Below are 19,593 nucleotides of genomic sequence, written 5' to 3'. Positions count from 1 at the left end.
AAAGTGAAGCGGGTTACAATGTTTGCGAGTTTCATTTGACTATACCAATATTAGCTTCCCTAGATGACTTTAATCTGAGTACATTAGGCCTAGTGCGAACCAGAGCAAAGCGCGGCAAGCTGCACAGTCGCACACCCTCGCGACTTATGAATAACAGAGGAGGGAAAGGACATTGCAGCGTGGCTTACGACTAAGCAGCGCCACGCGCCGTTGTGCCTCACCAGCGCCGCAGAAAAACCCGGGAGAGTTCGATTATTTTTGCCCTCCGTCTCGACGTCTTTTACCCGCGGCACGTCGCCGCGCCGCTCCGGCGTTTCCCGCGTCGCCCGCGCCGCGGCGAACCCCAGGCGGAGGCAGGCCAGCGACTGCGGAACGCCGACCGCGGTCCATCGGCTTTTAAACCCACGGGGCAGAGCCGCATTGGCTGGCGCCACTGCTGACGTCGACGCACAACACACACACGTACACACTCTGAGCACACCTTGCGCCGCGTGAGCGCGCGCTAGCTGTGCCGGCTCGTCTGCCGCTGCTGTGTGGGTGCGCGCTCTGCGCGCGCGAAGCCTGTGTGATACATGCCATAGCCGGCGAGTCGACGCCGCCGCTCGGGAACCGTCTCTTGTGCCGCCGCCGCCGCCGCTGCTGTTATCGTCGGGAGGACGAGGAGGTGTAGGAGGAGGAAGGTTGACTCGCGGGCCGAACCTTCCCTTTCTGCTGCTGCGCTGCATCGCGTCATCGCATCGACGTGGAACGAACGAGGAGTCGCCGCCGCCGCCGCAGCAGCAATCCTTCCGTGCATCGGTCCGCTCGCACTACCTCTCCATCGCATCCACACCCGCGACCAGTGCCCAACACACACCCCCTACTCCGCGACCACGACGAGCAAGTGTTCCGTCGACGAACATCCACACCGCTTCTCATCAGCGTCCAGCGCGAATCCACGTGGTAGAAGGCACGTCGCAATCGCTGCTGGCTGTAGCCGTAGTCGAAGCCGTCGAGTCACCGACTCCTCTCCACGACTGGGCGACTCTGTGTGAGCTATTGCTGCCTAGGCAGCTTTCCAGGAATCGTGCGGTGCGTGGCTTGGCGGCCGTCGTCGCCCGTCGGTGACGACCAATTGTGTTCGGAGCTGTCGAAATCGCACTGTTCCGTGTAGGCGACGCCACAAGTGCGCGTTGTGCGAGTGAAGGAGAAGGTGTGTGTTCTAGCTCTGTGCGCTTTGAACGACGTTGACAAGACACGTGATGATGGAGGAGCGAGCCACGGACTCCCACCTGCCCATCGTGTAGCGGGCTTTGGCCGACCAAGGAAGAACCGTAACGCAAGAGAGAACAATACACACGCAGAAGCAGGGAGCAGGCACGTTCAGGTATGCGCACTTCCTGCGTTTGTGTACACGGAAAGCACCCACTCCCTCTCTTCTAACCTTCCCCACATTTGCTTTCACCGCCGCGTGATTTAGGACCTTGCAGTTTTGCGAGCAGCATCCCCGACACCTCCCGCGCCTTCAGCCGTGATCTTCATTACACAGCGCGTTGCCTTGCTTGTGGCCCTGCACTTGTTGGGTTCCTCATCCGCCCAGCTGTTGCATTGTCTTGTCCTCTCGCCCTCTCTCCGGCTACCGTCTTTCCAGCCGCCGCATCGCCGTCTTCTTCCCATCGTCTCGTTCCTGGGAACGCGACGACGCAGTACCAGCGGCGGAATTCCAATTCATTCGCTAGCTGTTGATGTCAAAACGAGATTCGTTCCTAAGCGCCCGAGAGGTTGGCGATTTCGTGGAGCTGAGCACAGAGCGAATTGTTTTTTTATTCTCCATATAGTCAATCGGCATCCTTTGCGGATGTTATTTGCAGGCACGGAACCGTTCGCAGTAGTATAATGGTTAGTTAGCATGTTCGGTTACCGAGTCCTAGGTCACGAACACTAACCGAGCCGTTTCGGCTGGGCTTCTATGTAACTGATCGAAGTGTATAAACTGGCTTTGTAACCATGCAAAGATTGGTGGAAATCAGATAAACCGATGTGACCGCTGTTAATCCGGACCCCTCCGTTACAACGTTGCGTCATCTTCAGCTGGTGAAACCAGAAATGGAATGACACTTCGGCCTTGTGGCATTCATACCCGTTCCTTGCACAAAGCGGCAATGCCTGCGCAAATGCCGCTTTCGAGGCGGGGGAGAGGCGGCAGGGTATAATCAAAGGGGGCCCAGCCCCCAGGCGCGATCAGTTTTATTTGCGTAAGTTCGATATTGTCCCCCGATATCGTCCACTGCTGCAGCTCTGCTCGCGATAAGATAGATGCGCTATCGAATGACTTCGCCATTAGACGATTGACCTCGTTGCGCGCTCGCAGGCAAAACTCTGTGCAAGTTCCGGCTGAGGTAAACTAAGCACGATAAGTGCGCCAAACTCGTTGAGAACTCAACCGAAACGATTGAACCAAACGAAACCGAAGCGATTCCGTTGGGTTATAATACCTAAGTGCAGGTTCCTCGTGGGACACTTAACTCCTTCCTCTGTGGCACCATGCACGTCACCGAGACTTGAACTCGCGTTGGTATTTTCGGATGTGCGAGACGCACTGACGATCATCTCGCGTGAGTTCCTTCCTCATTGAACCGACGCGCGGCTCGTGCAGTGGAACATCGCCATCGTCTCCGCAGCAGAGAGCCGGTTGTTTTCCGCCCCGCACGCCGTTCGAGTGGCTGCGATTGCTTCTATGCGATCCATCGCTATCTTCCCCCCTCCAATCAGTGCTGGCAGATAGGCGCTATCGATTGCCGCAGTCACCGCAGCTCGTTGTGCTGTGCACTCGCAGGCTGCGGAGTCCTCAGCGGTATGTCGATACTTAGCGAGGGAGAAGCGATAGGTAAAGAGGGTGTTACACTTTCGCAGAGTGTTACCAACTTTCTTTGTCAGTGAAGGTGTGAAAGGTAAAGGTATAGGTTTGTGCCTGAGGGTGGCACACAGTAGGGAACATCGTGCATCACCGTGCTGGGTGCTATGTAGTACCTCGAATGTATGTCAGGTTGAGCACTATAATAATAGCCAATAATTCCTGTGGTTGAGAAATACATGTACAGTCATTCGAGGAGTAAGCTGTATGGCGTTGTGCACCGCTATGACTTTTTTCCCGATTTCTTATGGACCTCCCACCGCTCGGCTTTGGTTGAGGTTGCTTCAAGCCTTACGCAGTTGCTGAGGGTTGCTCCACCGTAGCGATACTTAGCTGCAGTTGAAGATAAAGAGGGGACGAAGTAACCAGCAAAAGCGTGTCGTTGACATGTCAGATGTTTACGCCATGGAGATAATCATCGGCGCATGGTTTTTATCTTTAGGAGTGATCAACAATAGGTGATGAAATTTCTGCCGCAAACAATGTTCGCTTGGCAGCTGCGAGGTTTCTTTCGCGTTCAATTGTTGCGACTGCTCCACCTTTAATTCTTTCCCTTCCGGATGAGCATTGTCTTAGCTTATAAGGTTAACAATTTATTAGACGATAAAGGGTAAACTGAGATAACGCGCACCTGCATAGTTAACTTATCTCTTTCTTATTGTGCGGCTTTTTGCACCAATCTAACGAACAATAGCGCGACCGGCTGTCGCGCTCTCGTGTTCGCCTGGACAAGAGTCTAGGGTTGAGATTAAAAGAGCCCTTTGACGTCTTTTCTATCGAAGGCTGCTATCTCGTGAAGTATATTTGCGATTTTCGGTGAACGGAGACAATGGCAAAAAATAAGGAGAAAAAGATCGCCAATCGTTCGCTTTGAAGAGGATTTCATGTCGAGGACGTGTCTTACTTTGGCTGTCTCGCAACGCAACCGCAAGTGGCTAGGTTAGGAAGCCCCGCGTAAATTAAAGCCGATGCGTGCCGTTTTCCGCGCACTGTATGTCGCGTGATTAGATTGCTTGCGCCGCACGTGGGTGAAGGTACTACATTTTCAAACGAGCCACTTGTGGTTCGAGACGATAGTCGGTAAGTAGCGAGTCCCGAGATGCAGTAAAAATAATAAAAAAAAAGGCCCAGTAGAAATCACTTTACATTAGCCATGTTTTCGTCCAAGCTATATATAGATTCCAAGGACAAGGGAATCTATATATAGTCAATCCGTATTTGGCATACGCGGCGGCAAGTTTTCCGTGCTCTTCGTTTACTTCCGGCAAACTATATATCGTTAGTTGAAAGTGTACGACGCGACTAAGAATGCCTGATAAACCTAAACGTTCACTACGTTATACAATCCACCGCTGATAGATTTGTTTGTGAGATAAGCAGGTTTGACGCTAGAGCCACCATCATACGCATGTTTTCGCAGTGATCGCAAACTGAATGTAAGTACGCGCTTTCTATTTCCTGGACTAGTGAATTCATGCACTCGCACCAAGCACAAGTTGCCATCGGGATCTGTTGTCGGAAGGTATGGTTTGCCATAAAAATGCGGCGTTGGCCACTGCTCCAGTGTCGTTACTGCTATTAACGCGGTAACGTTAACCCGTTCACCAGAAAATCAGCGTTGTGGGCGACAAATCGCAAGCATGACGCTGGAAGGCGGCAGCTGGTTTGACGGCACACTGATTGGACACAGGGTTGCCTTACGTTATATTCGGCAGGAGCGGCAGGCCCTTTCATATTTTAGGGTGATATTAAGATCGGCTTGCCAGGAACCTTGCATTCACGGTACTCCTAGGCCACGTAGACACGTTCATGTGGCTTGGTTAAAGCGGGGTTTTATATCCTACACTATCTCGTAAACCCTTAAAGGCTGAGCTTAAGTGTTCCTCACAATAAGGTTCTTATGGATCAAGGAAGGCCTTCGCACGAGATATCAAAAAATGCAACCACTATACAGTTACGCGGGCGCCGACAGTGCGGTGTGAGTGAGGCTAAACAAGTCAGTACATCCAGCAGCAACAGCCGCACCCTCAACCTTCCAGCCTCATCATAGTCCCTGCGAAAGGTCTCTCTTGTTTACAAATGATCACTACCTTACTAGCCGGCGCTACTTTTTTTTTTTTTTTATGTGAGCTTTTGCGCGTCGGCCCGGAGGACATGAGTCACGGGTCGGCCTCGTATACAAGAGTGATGGACAGACGCGGGGCATTCAGAGAATGCCAGGCTGAAATGCACACTCCAAATGCCAAATTCGTCAAGCGTGTCGTTCACGGCCCTGTCGCACGACGTTATTTTGAAGGAATCTTTGTTAATTCCTTTTTTTATTTCTTTACCAACTCTGACAGGACATCGTTTGCACTTTTGCTAGAAGTTCGTTGCAGTTTGTGCCCTACATTCCACTTCTGCCTGACTGTCGCATGCTTGCGGTTATGTATGGCGGTCGTTTTCGCAGTGGCCTTTAGACGTACAAAAAACTACGCGAAACGTGTGAAGGCTCTCGGTTTTCAGCGGATGACTCCATATGGACAGAAATTTGGTTTCATTCTATTGTCATGTCTTCCGTAAATCGGGGTATTACATGAGTGGGGACGGATGGGAGGAAAAACTAATATCAAGCCAAAAACAAGGTAAGTTGCCGTAGTTAATAACTTTCTTTTGTTCCTGATCTCGGCTGAGAATTGGGCATTCTTGTTCCATTCAGAGTTGGCACACTGGGCAGCCTACAAAGGAGCCATTCCTACTTATCTATTCCAATACTTTTTTTTTTTTTTGAAATTTGATTGATTGATGATCGATCGGTCGATTGAAGTATTTTACAGACATGCTTGGTCTGAGGTGAAAGGCTGGTGCAAGCTAGCAGCAGTAGAGCGCCTGCTCAGTGTAGACGTTTTGCTATTTGTAAACAAATGCTGCATGAGATGACGATAGGGTCTCCCAAAGCTCTTCCCCGATGTAAGGACTTCCGGGGGTCGTCACTGCGATGTTTGAAATCACGACTGCGGATACGCTCTAAGCATACACGCTTTTAATAACAGCAGTGACTAAGCTCTTATCGCCCTTCTATGTCCGGCGTTCATTATCGGCTTCAAACGTGGAGTGAACATTTGAAGTAGTTATAAATAGCCAGCTCGGAGGAGTTAGCGGGACTGCAGACGTGGCTGAAATCTTCCAGCGTGCGAACCAACATGTAGTGAAGAACCTATTCCATCCTTTCACTGAGAGCACCGGCATAATGCCTATCGGGTAGATACGCGGTTGTGGGCCACCTTCATTTTTCAATCGATGATCACGCGCTCGAAGTTGCATAACTGTTTGATGGACTTGTGTGCTAACTTAGTGTATTCGTCCGTTTCATTTAAGTTCCCTCACTTTTCTTCATGTGAGGGTTACGTGCAGACTTTGTCAGTAGAGGCTTCTACTAGAGTAGATGCATACCGGCTTACCGGACCCCTCCTTTCGTACGCAGAGTGGCCGCATCTTTGTCCACCCGGTGCCACCGGGCATGCGTAGGAGGTGTCCGGTAAACCGGTATGCGTCTACTCTAGCATGACTTCAGTATGCGAAGTCTCTTTAAAGCATTTGTCGTAATCTACTGCAACTACAACGCAGATAGCTATTTGGGCACATATATCTGGTACAAATAGAACATTACAATAGTAGCCGTCGTTTTCTAATGGAAACACAGGCCATTTGCGTGCAATGCGATTGTGCGTTAGGCAGAGAGGCGAACTCAGTTCCGTGTCCTTGATCTTACCAATGGAATTTGCAACTGTTCTTACTAAGCATATAGGCCGTGGATAGGGAAAAGTGAGCCGGATGCCTCTATATTTTGTGCTGTAAGCGGCTTATCCGATCAGCACCGCTATGCCTACCCGTACTCTATATTAAACAGGAAAAAGTATCGAAGCCATATTTCGGTGTTTGCCGAAGTGCAATAAGGTTCGTCGAAAAGGCGAACAGGCACGGCCTACAAACTAAGATGCTGTGTTGCCATCGTTCAATCGAGCAGATTGGATACAGTCTTGTTTATGCATTTGTCTGTTCTCATCTTGCTTTGGTGAAGACTTAAGAAAAAAACAATTTGCAGCGGTGGTTTAGAACATTGCTAGCGCAAACGTTGAGGCTCAGCTTCCATTCTAATTACATGTCAACTAAGTCATGTTCTTATCCAACCGTTGTGCGCAGATTGTACAGAACGATGGTCAGAATCTGGATTCTGTAACCCTTTTTGGGCGCCTTTCATCGGCTAAAAGGCTTTCGCCGCTGAGGCCATTACGGATCAAGTGAAAGCGGAGCTGCGCCTTTGAGGCGACGACGCTTACAAGTGCGGGAGCTTAGACCTTGATGATATAAAGGTTTCCTTCGAGGTGAGTTAGGGAACAAGACCTAACTTAAAGAAAGAATGAGACGTATGGGAACTAAGAACGAAATGTGCAGAGTCCCTAAATACAGCCGTAAGCTTTGATAGTATTTAGTTAAGATGCTGCTTCGGTAGTTTCTTTAAATCCCTGAAACCTTAGTTGAGCAACGAAGAACTTATTTTACAGTACCTCCTCGTTAAAACTGTAATTGCACGTGCAGCCGGCGCTGTTATTGCTGCTTATATTCCTCAAGAGCCTGCGACTCGTGCGACGTTTTGTATGGAGCTACGAAGGCATTTGTGCACTTTTAGGCTGCTAGGAAGATTTCATTCTGCTTCTGTGTGCTTCAAGGCAGATACTGTGCTGCGTGCTAACGACTTAACCAGTGCAAACGGAGAACATGGTAAGAAGGGAAGAGAAAGGCGTCCGCCTATACCTCGGCAGTACGAGCATTGAAACAAACGTATAAAAGAGAAATAGCAAGAACATAAAAAGAAACATCAACGTCCTACAACGTTGAAAGTATTTCGCCGTTTCTGTTAGCTGTAAGTTTCTTTTGTGCTGAGACATGTTCCGCAGCAGAGTTTCACACCGTCTGGCAGATTTTGAAGCGATTGCGAATTTGCACTATAAGCCAGCTCACATGTCATAGTGCACTTGGTGCTGTCTTTTTTTTTTTTTTTTTTTTCTTTCTGGATTTGGATGAGTGTGAAGTAGTCGGCGTGCGGATAACGAGCGCAGCATTGCTAAGTGCTCTCAAACTGTATGATGTATCAGTATTGATTTCTTTTTCTTTTTAGTAATTATGATTGAACCTCATTCCGCGGTTGAGGCGCGCGGGCCTTAAAGATTCCCCCCTTTTTTAACAAGTACATAACTGAAAAGAAGCGACGAAGCATGAATCATTTTGGTTTGCTATGCGTTTTGTCTTCTGTATGTTCTGTATGTTTAGAATTCTGAAATGACAAGGCAACACATGCCCGCATTTATTTTTGTTTCGCTTTGTCAAGAAGCTTGCATTTTTTTGTTGTGAAATTCATTTTGCATAACTTTCTTTTCTGTGTGTTTTGGGTGTGATGGTGCGCTACTGACCTTTTTGATATCATCAAGTTTTATGAATATGCCACGAAAACTTTTCCAAAATCGTCTTCATGCATTACCCAAGCAAATCTCTATTACCGCTCTGATTACCGCTGGTTTCACCGGAGTGAATGCGTTTGCGTGTAAGCGTGATTCCGACGTCATGTCTTCTTCCTATATCATATCAAGACAAGACAAAATCAAACAAAATCAAGACAAAATCAAACATCGCTCAGGCTGTAATGAACGTTCTCTAAGTTACATACCATCGTGGACATCGGAAAGATGTTCCGCTTGACGGGGCTCCGTTCGTTGACACTCTTGCCGCGTGTCGCGAAAGGAGAGTTTTGAAACCAGCATGCGGAGACCTCGTTAATTCAGCAGCCTTTTGCGCAACAACTCCGCGTCGCGTGCTGCCCATTGCAACTACCGTATGCAAACGCAAGCGATCCTTGATTTTCCGTACACACATGGGTACAGTACTTCCTCGTAAACGCGGCTCCTTTGGCCGAGCATCGTATCGGCCTTTTTTCAACGCATCGGCGACGCGACGGCTCGAGCAGTTATGCTAGCCGATACGGCCGACTGGGCAGCGCGGAGATGATGCTTGCGCCTTGCGGCTGATAGCGAATTCTTGCTCCGCGACTCGAATGTGACTCAAAAACGACCTGCACCTTTTTATTTGACGCACTCTTTGGCAGCTTCGAATGGGCGACTCGGGATGAATAGAAATTGACCTGTATAGCCTAATAATTTCTAATCACGTCGCCAAAGCTTGCACAAGGTGGAAAAGAAAGCGAAAAGGAGGTCTCGCCATCTACCGTCCGATTACGAAAGTGAAATGCCTTTAAGATTTGTAAACCTAAAATTTTCTGGCAAATGTAGGCGTATTTCCCTGTCCGACAAAGGCAAACGCGTCCAGAGATATATACGGAGAGTGAGTTTCTACTCGGAACAACAATTGAATGGTTTTTCTTCATCAGTGTCCCTCTAAGCACAGATAACGAGGTGCGCCGGCGTCCTATTAATTTGCGTTGAGGAGGAGGAATGCGCGACTTATAAGGCGAACTTTCAGCACGCTTGCGCGCAAGCTTTCAAGAGGTGGATTGACTGAAGTGAGCGAGGGGAATAAAATGCAGGGGAAGAGAAACAAAACGTAAAATAGGCAACGAATGAAGAAAGGTCGTTAAAGTGGGGTGGAACCATTATGTCTAACATGCATGATAACTTGACTGCCCCACTGTTCACTTTAACAATAGTGGGCGACGACTGTTTTCCCTGCAATTAAGCTCCGCGTTTCGTGTTTTGCTTTCGTTAAAAGGACAAAGAAGGCGCGAAAAACAAAATTACGGTGTCCTCCATCTCTTTCAGTAATGTAATGAGCACTGCAAGTAGAAAGAAATGAGCTGGACAAAGGCGGAATAACAAGGCCGCAGGAGAGGGGGATAGGAGAAGAGGACGCTATATAAGAAAGGCGATGGACCGAGCAAATCGTCAGGAAATTTCATCGAGAACAGTGAACCTATCCTAACAATGTCCTATTATTTTTCCTTCTTATTATCCAGCATGTGGAGTATTTGAGCTATCTCAATTAATCGCACTGTTACTTTCTCTGAACACAAGCATTGAATCATTTTCACTTATAATTCTGTGGTCGTCATGCTAAAAAGCCATTTTTTTTTTTTTCTGCCATAGCACGACGAAACGCATGGCAACAAAAGTACATGCTTTGCTATAGTTGTCAAAAGTCTGCAACCCGCTGCTATCGGAGTGCCTTTGAGCAGCGGCGCTTTGACGTCTCCTTGCATTCCTCTTTTCATCCCTTCACTTTAAGTGTATGGTCTAGGCGTTCACTGATATTGAGAGTTACAGCTCCTTACCTTTCAACACATCTAATTCTCAATTCGCTCCTTAGGCCACGTTTTCGCTCGTGGTGGCAGTTGCATCGGTCTAAGAACTTCTGACAAAGACTGCACACAGAGCTAACATGAGCTTTTCAGCGCCGGATGACGGATTAGTCAAAGTACTACTGGAGACCAGGGCCAACGCCGCACACCTAAGATAGCAGAATTGTATTTCTTATCGGTACGCGTTTTAATAGAGGCGGGAGAGCGGTTAGAGCGCTCGGATACTCAGCTAGAGTACCCATGGTTCGAACCCGGCTGCGGCTGCTGCGTTTCCATGAAGGTGAACCGGAAAAAAGCGCCTGTGTGCTGTACGATGCCAGTGCGCGTTAAAAATTGCCAGGTGGTCGAGATGAGCCCGCGGCCCTGCACTACGGTGCCCCACAGAGCTCTAATCGCTCAGCTAAGTAGCGGAGATAGATGATTGCTCAGCTGCGACTGCTATAGTCCTGGCGTAACAGGTACCATTTAGAGCTTCGCTTCGTTTGTGGATAAACTCCGACAGTCATGACAGCGCTTTGCTGGACGTGTTCAGAGAGCTGCATATTTCGACGCAACAGAATGACGGCACAAAAACATGTACATAGCAGCAACTTTCGCCACTTTCCCTCGTTTTTATAATATTTTATCATTCTGAAAACCGTCTTCCGTATTCGAGATTAGCCGTATTATAGGGTGCAGAAATGAACACCTCGTCGCTTTCTGCGCATTCGAGCCTTCCATCGCCCCTACGAGGTAAGCACGTTTAAGTGCTTGTCATCCTTCTTGTAAAGACAGCCTAAGCTTGCTTATACACCCCTCTGCACGATGTCACTAGCATGTAGCGGGGTGGAATTAAGTTCTGTCGCTACCTAGCAGAGAGGTTGACTACGACTGAGCACATTGAAATGACTTTTATCTTAGTCTTAATGCGTTATCAGAGCAATTTGCGAAGCGTTTCATTTTTATTTTTCACGACGATAATATTAGCAAACCCGGAAGGCAGAGCGGGATGGCCTTCGCCCGGAAGCGTGGCAGGTTCATCGAATACCAATCGTGAGCACCCAAACAAGCCGTCACGGACACTTTTATTCGCTTCTGTCAGAGTTCTCTCGTAGCTGGAAAGTAGAACTGCATTTCTTTAGCGCACTTTCTTTGTAATCCCCGGTACACGTGCTGTCGCGGCAATGAACTTTGACGGCGAGTAACATCGCGACTTCTATAAAGTATGACATTAGCGCGTCGACTTGCCTATTACATTTTCGGCGATGAGCCAAGTGTTTTTCCGTCTTTATACTGGGTACAGTTTCGTATTTAATCTGTCCGCATTTTGAATGGGAGTATGGAGTGGTTGGGTCTTGATGCTGCTTTTTTGTTGGATGCACCGGCGCGCTCGACGCTTTCGCTTTTGGTAATGTGCAATGTGTGTATGTCATCCTCTAACCTTACTGGTAAAAATAAGACGTACAACATAAGACACAGACAAAAATAAGATACACACACAAAAAACAAACGAAAACAAAGAACGCGCCACTGAAGAAACGCAGCACATTGATGAAACCTGGGCCCGCTTGCACAAAACAATCTTAAGACTGTCTTAGCTAAGTCCAGACTTAACTGGAGTCTAAAGAATAGGCCACTAGCATGGCTGCTTAAGACTGGAGTCAAGACTGGGCTTCAGTCCTGACTTGAATAAGTCGCTTGTTTGATTACTACTCTAGTGCTGGCTTGGCTAAGACATAAGGACGCCAGGTGTCTAAGTAGAGAAATTAGGGAAATACAGGGATGCGCTGGCACTGTCCCTGCTGTAAGATGTACACATTCCGTCAATTTTGCGTTGTGTAAAATCCGTGCCATTGCTTTTTGCGGCTTAAAATTGTGTTACGAGGAAAAATGCCCCAAGTGGTTGCTGAGGCCGTTCTGGGAAGCCACTCTGGTGAACATGAACCCAAAGCGTTCGACGTTCGGAACACGAGCCGTCTTAAATAAGTTTGGTCTTTCTAAAGACACCATTTAAGTCTGGACTTAGCTCGGACTTTATCTTGCAAGCCGGCCCTGATGAGCCGGCACGACCAGCTCCGCTTTGAGAGGCAGTCCCGTTTTGTTTATGGGACTGAACGCCCGAAAGCGATATCGACTACTACTATTACTTGTGGGCGGTTCCTCTCAATCCTCCGGTTCTACCGAAGCAACCATACCAATCCCGCTCATAACTTACGCGGACATTACAAATTATTTACGCCTCTGCAGGAGGGTACTCCAGGGACCCGCCAAAGGTATCGACAGATCTGAGAAGTGCCACCTTAGACGGCTCCAAACCGGGTGTTTTCTAAATCCCGCCATACTAAAACACATGGACCCGACATTCACGGGTAGGTGCAAATTCTGCGGGCAGTATGCTGACTTATACGACATGGTGTGGGCCTGCCAGCAAAATACAAAACTAAAAACAATAAAACAGCCAACTGGGAGGCCGCCCTGTCCAGCTCGGACCTGGAGGCCCAACGTGTCCTAGTCCAGAGAGCTCGGGCAGCGGCGGCGGCCAAAGGCGTCCCGGAATAGGGTCTGCCACTCAGCTCCACAATGAAACGCACCTCCCTTCCCAAATTATATCATCGTAAATAAATGTTTTCTCCTCCTCCTCCTCTGCCCGAGGTAGACGCAAGACACACATACACAGCGGGCCGCGGTCGAAACATCTTTCATCTCACAGAAGAGGTCCGTCCATGCCGATGCGGGAGGTCAGGGGGATCGTCGTTGGGAGCAGCCAGGCAGCGTGCCGCAGGGAATCCAGGAGCCAAGAGAGAGGCGACGGTGTGGGCGGGACCGGTTATCCCGGAACGAGCGGGCAAAGGGAAGAGGTAAAGCGGCGGCGCATTGGTAACGGCGGGAAAAGCGCTCGCTTTAAATGCGGCTGGCGCGGTCCCCACGCACTGTAAGATAGCACTAGTTAAACCGTGGACAATAGCGGTTATGACTTTGTCCAAACGAACAGTAAACTTCACTGTTCTGCATGTTGGCTTCAGGGCGCTACGACAAAAGTACTAGCACATGAACGAACTTAGAACACACATGAGGAACAAAGCCCTGTTCGTCCTGCCTGTTCTACGCCCGTTCATGTGTTAGCAGTGTTGTCGTAGCGCCCTGAAACCAACATACAGAACCAACCGGCCATGTCCTCTATCATTGAACACTGTTTTGCAACGTCAAAGTAGAATTTATGATGCTCGTTTTCCTTGATGGAAGGTTCCTAAACCCTTCCCTGTTGTGTAGTTCGGCGTGGAAGAAAACCAGGAGGCGTACTTGAAGATGATGGGATGATGGCAGCGGAGCATGTATTTACAGTGTGACATATCTAGAGAGAGTGAAACTGGAAGCGGAAATGGAATTTACAAACAATAACAACATCTTTGCGCTACTTTGCTCATCGACCTAACTGATTAGAGCCTAATTAGAACCGCGTTACATGTCTACGCATGGAGTCCCAGCTCAGACTGGACTCGACTCTATTCGGTCACATCACTTTTTACACGCTCAAATGACAAAGAAGTAGAGGCGGTCATTTTCTGTGGCCGGCCCCTTAATTGTCCAATGCTAGCTGGGCACTGCCCAGTGGGTTTGCCTCATCCTCTAACTCAGGGCCCGCTAGCAATACGAATTACATCACACGAAGAGTACACTCTTTCTCCGGTAAGGGAGAGCCTCCCTCTCCCTTATTTGCCTCCTGCACACCGCCGCAGCATCCACACTTAGGCTGCAGGTTAAATTTTTTCCACAGATGGGCTGCCATTCGCCACCCATGCTTGAGTTCTTACAGCAACACCATGGAATGGAAAAGGCCACACAGCCGCTATGCCAAAGACCGTCTGGGTCCTGGAGCAGGAGAAAAGGAAAGCTTCTGGCTGCCATGCTCAGTGAACTATGACAGAGTCAAATCCTAATTGCCTTCTCTTTGTCACATCAGCGGACATGAAAAGGAGACACGGTTCCGCTGTACAAGGTCAGAGTGTCAAAAAAAAATAAAAAAATTGCTGAAGTGCCATACGGTTGCCCGCTGTCGGCATGCCCGAAAGGCGCCAGTTATAGGACCAACCGGAAGCTCGGTCAGCTGTATCTCTCCCCGAAGGTGTCCTGCGGCGTAAGAGGGAAGACGGACTTTGTCCACAATGCATGAAGCAGACAGGCGAGTGGCGGCCGCATGCAAACACGCGCATCTGGAAGTGATTGACTTCTTGCGGCGACCCTACAGCTAATGCTGCTCTAAATCTCGGCTTCTGGTGCCGCATTGACGTCGATGCAGTGCCAACGAGCTAGCCGCCAAAGAGCGCCCCGTAATCATTCGTAAAGGCGTGCGGTATCATATCGAGCATGCTATTGAACGGAGCAGGCTGCCGCGCTACGCTCTATACTTGTGATCCGTGCAGAGATCGCGGCGTCCGCCATTGCACTCATGTATACACACTCCGCTCGTTTGCTCCGACAGCCCTGACGCGCGAGCTGCCGCTGCTGCTGCTGCAATGTAAGCTTCTGTCGCGTGCGCCGGAAGGCGAAGTGTCTTTCGAAAGCTCCGCTGTTTCCGCACCCTGAGCTGCGACTCGTGGAAAATCTTTGACCTTTCTATTAGCGGCGCGCGCGATGCCGGCACTTGCCGAGCTGAACACGCGACGCGACGTCGAGCGAGCAAAAAGAGAGCCGTGTTCGTCGCGGCGGCTTTGTAATTGTCTTTGAGCGCGCACTGCCGTGCCGGCATATGCAAATTGAGACGCGCGATCAGCGGGATGCGAGGTTTCTAATAGAATTAGACTAGCTAAGGCGGAACACGAAATGGATTTTGGCTAACCCTGCGATTTTTCGTTAGCAGCACAGATGCAAGAAAACGTTGCGCGGATCGGCAGGAAATGAGGTGGGAAGGGGACGTGAAGACGTTGAAAAGCTTAATTGAAGAACGCAGTAACCTCGCTGAAGTTAATGACGCAGCTCAGTCGCGCGCGCTAAAGCGGCGCACGCAACTTACTTTTATATGCACACTTCCTAGGGAAAAGGAAAGAAGGTGGTATTCTTGAACACAAAGCAGAATGAATAAGGTTTGAGCGGAAGGTGTCAGCGCGCTAGCCAACACTTCGACAAAAGGATGAAAAGTCCCATTGTCGAAACGATGGTCAGTTGCTTCGAATTGTTCAGTTGCTTAAAATTAACGGGCCACTTCATCATTTAGGTGAACTAGTTGATTATTCATTTATTCGACTAATCAATTTGCTTCCATCGTACGGCAGCGTGTACACGCGGTTCTTTGAAATTTAGCTAGCGGAGACGTACTAGCGTAGACGCATTTGCGTCTACGCTAGTACGCGCACGCCCATTGACAGGGGTGGGTGCAATCGCGGCCACTACGCCTGCGTGGGAGGGGTCGGTAATCCGGTATATACGTCAACAATAGAGAGATTTAGCTTACCGTGATCTGCGATCCGCCACCGTGACCCTGTACGGCGCGTGGGATGGGCGCACAAGCTGATTGGTCCCGACGTGGTAGGTCTATGTGCTGACATCAAGTATGTGGCGCCACCTATCGGCGTCAAGGGGGTCTGGGCATGCGCAGTAGAACGCGCGGTTGAGGATCACTGTAGCGGATCGCGGATCACGGTAAGTTAAATCTCTCTAATAGTACGTCTCCGGCAAGCTAAACCTCTCTTTAGAGCAGAGTGGAGACGTATACTAGCGTAGATGTATAGCGATTTACCAGAGGCCTCCTTCGCACGCGCATTGGAAGAGATGGCGGGCGGTAACATCTGCCACTGGATCTGTGTAGTAGGGGTCCGGTAAATCGCTACACGTCTACTCTTGTACATCTCTGTGGCGAGAGCTTCCACCGCAAGTCGGATAATGGGTATTTGCCACGGGACATACAGGAGGTTGCATATCCAGTGTCGAAATACGCATCCGGAGCGCGGTAGTTTCTAAGGCGGGTACTGGAGGCCTAGTGTAGAAGTACCATTTCTGGAGGAGGGACGTCTTTACCATGGAGAGATTTGTAATTGTGATGCTGTGAATCAAGCCGCACAACAGCATGAACCGGGATCGAGAAGGCTGTGTACTTTTCGGCACGTGTCTGAAATTGAAGAGAAGCGAGGAAGCGCTTAACAATAGCTTGAGCATTTCTCCATTGAATGGGCTGACATCTCATTCTGGGCTTCCGGCAGGTTCCATGGGTACAAGAGCTAGACCGGCTGTTGCGCCCACAAAAAACCAAGCTGGCTATAGAGTCGTGTCGCCGCCTTGAAGGTTTACGTGCTTTTCTATTGTTGTTTGGGAATCTGTGTCAAATGTGAGAGTGTCTTGTTTGTCTGAAGTGCGCGAATAACCATTGTTAGCAGGTTTGGTTTTGACGTATTATTGTCTTTTGAATTGGGAATTATTCTAAAAAAAAAAAAAGGCTTTTCTTGTCAATATTTTTGCCTCTGTAAGGCTCCTTGCCCGTCCTCCTTCCCTCCTTTCAATATAAGACAAACTATAATAACGCCTTCGCTTTCGCTCTGGAAGCTTCTTTACTCTGAAGTGCCGGGAGCTGGATATCACGACGTAACAAAGCAGACAAGAAGTAAAGAAACACATGTGCACATGAGTGGTTCTTCAGTGCATTTATGGTTCTTCTATTAGCACACTTCGTTGCCGATGTATGATCACAGCATTAGTATATATCTAACATATAACCTAGGCAAATGCCTTGTTCCTCAAGATCAACCTCCTGAAGCGTGTCAAGCTGTGGACACCGCACTTGAGCGTTCCGGGTGAGTTTCTACCCCATCGAAACCCGCAAGGCAGTAGATATGCATGAAATGCGAATGTGTTCTTGCAACTGATGCAAGAACCACGAAATTTGCTTCGCGTCTTCAAGCAGCTCTTAATGCGCCAAGGACGGCAGAAGGTCGGCTTGGCCGTCAACTCAAAACGATATTGCCGTCGCACCAACTGCGAACTGAAAGTGATTTATCATGCAGAATATAGACTGTCGCTCACATGACCAACCAGTTCGAGATTGAAGTTGTCGCCTCATTGCCAGTGGCTTGCAATCGTAGAGCAATGCCGCGTGTGCGCCGCCAGCTCGTAGGAAACAAGCAACTTTTCACAGATACGCCGCTTGAATGCCCTTCGTAGCCTCCAACGCGTAATACATGCAAACTCTTGATCAGAACTCTTACGTCAGTTGGTTCGATTGTGAGCCATGTAGTCTCACGACAAAACGGCATGCATCGAAACAGTCCACAGTAGCACAAAAAATAAATAGGACGCGGCAAAAACTGCAGAATGCAGATGAGTACAGGGCAACACAGTACAACAACAGAACAGCGCTGCGCAGTATGGTACAGCGTTTATTGAAGATTGCGCATGACAGAACTATAGGGCCTATGCAGTTCTCACTTGCTTGGCTTTGACGGTCCACTTCTTTTTTTCTTTATTATGCAAGCAGAATCGTGACGAAATTGGCTCAAACAACCGTCCGCTTTCATTGCTCGCTCTCGCTCTCTTCCTCCAATCCACATCTCCGGGTAAATTGTGATGGACTGTCTATTAAGTGAGGTTTGATGCGGGTGCATTAAGCGTCCAATAAGAGCCACGAACGGCGTCTAAATTCTAGGTTGCACTAATCGTAAACTCGTTCGTAAAGTATTTGAGGAACCAAACGTCATTTCCAGGAAAGGATGCACATGGCAGACAGAAGATGCGTTTTCCTAAATGTACTGTGCCACACAACTTAACGTAACCTAGCCTAACAACGTCACTGATCAATGCGTTTTCCTAAATGTACTGTGCCACGCAACTTAACGTAACCTAGCCTAACAACGTCACTGATCAATGGCTTGTGCTCCACCCTTTGCGTGTCGCCCGTAATTCACCCGTGCCACAGCGCTGTACAGTACTGGGCTGTCCTGTTTTGTCGCCGTGATGCTTTATCTCTGTTGTCTTCTGTCGTCGGGGTTTTCTCCCCTACACTGTTTAACATCAGCCTAATTATATATATATATATATATATATATATATATATATATATATATATATATATATATATATATATATATATATACATACATACATACATACATACATACATAGACATGCTTTGCTTGTTACTAATGGGCCAGAGTTAAATCCAAACAGGATGTCACACAACTTTCCCGATTATCTATTTTACTGAAACAGTTTCGGATGGTGGACCGTCCTTCTTCAAGGTAGAAGGACGGTCCACCGTCCGAAACTGTTGGAATAACAGAGTCGAACGATGAGCTAGTTGGTCACAATAGCTGTTATATATATATATATATATATATATATATATATATATATATATATATATATATATATATATATATATATATATATATATATATATATATATATATATATATATATATATATATATATATATATACTCGCAAATACTCGCGCAAAAGTGATTAAATTACATTGCAAATTACAGGTCCCAATAATGACATTACAATTATTTTTGACCCCGCCGGGGTGGCGCAGTGGTTACGACGCTCGACTACTGTTCCCAAGGACGCGGGATCGAATCCCGGCCTCGGCGGCAGCTTTTCGGTGGAGGCGAAAAGCAAGGCGTCCGTGTGCTGTGCGATGTCAGTGCACGTTAAAGAACCCCAGGTGGTCGAAATTTCCGGAGTCCTCCACTACGGCGTCTCTCATAGCCTGAGTTGCTTTGGGACGTTAAACCCCACAAACCAACCAACCAACCAACAATTATTTTTGAAAAGTAATGCAATTATAGTCTCCAATTACTTTCCAGTTTTAACGCATAAAAATAAAAAAAAACTGTATGAATGAAACGCAACCACTCACCAGATGCCCGGATCACTCCGATCACCACGACGTACACATTCATATGTCTCCACACCAAATTTCGTCCCATTCCCATCTTTCTTTCCTATAGCGTGCGCCGTTATAAAGATACATTCTAACACTCGTCACTTTCATTGCTCTTAAAGCAGAAACGAATGGCGAACTCCATCATTTAAAGCTGCCGAGGCAAGTTATTTATTGCTTCAGTTGTCCCAAGGATCCACTTCTGCTGCTTTAGCCGGGAAATGATCGCGCCGTAGGCATTTTTCTGCCTGTTCCCTTCCCAGTCCACCCGTGATGAGTGTCAACCAGGTGCAGCCAAGGGTTTCCTGCACCATCTGCACCGAAGGGGCAGATTGTGCAGTTCTACTTATTTATGTCCCCACTTGCTGACCCTTCACGCTGGCCCAAGCCTGCTGCACCCCGTTTTTGCATTCGAGGTGCACTACCGGCCCACGGAGAAAGAGGGCATTCCGGATTCCTGGCGTCCGCTATTTTGCCTGCAAAAAGAGCAAATATGCATTTTAGT

At 48.3% G+C, this 19,593-nt stretch overlaps 1 protein-coding gene across 3 annotated transcripts in view; it reads left to right on the top strand.

The window, feature by feature from the left end:
- LOC146196824 (uncharacterized) overlaps positions 1-19,593 on the top strand; it is a 219,165-nt gene that overhangs the window by 68,035 nt on the left and 131,537 nt on the right. Inside the window, exon 1 of one of the 3 annotated variants that reach the window (XM_084598546.1) lies at positions 327-1,366. The exons of the other annotated variants lie outside the window; for them this stretch is intronic. The gene's annotated coding sequence lies outside the window, so the exon portion shown is untranslated. Of the gene's footprint in view, positions 1-326; positions 1,367-19,593 lie in introns of those variants that run through there. 3 annotated transcript variants of the gene reach the window in all.

This window comes from Amblyomma maculatum, chromosome 3 (genome assembly GCF_055883805.1).
Source record: "Amblyomma maculatum isolate TAMU_Amacu chromosome 3, ASM5588380v1, whole genome shotgun sequence".
In the NCBI taxonomy this organism is placed as follows: domain Eukaryota; kingdom Metazoa; phylum Arthropoda; class Arachnida; order Ixodida; family Ixodidae; genus Amblyomma; species Amblyomma maculatum.
The sequence above is the reverse complement of the archived record's forward strand: the minus strand, read 5'-3'. Positions and strand labels throughout refer to the sequence as shown.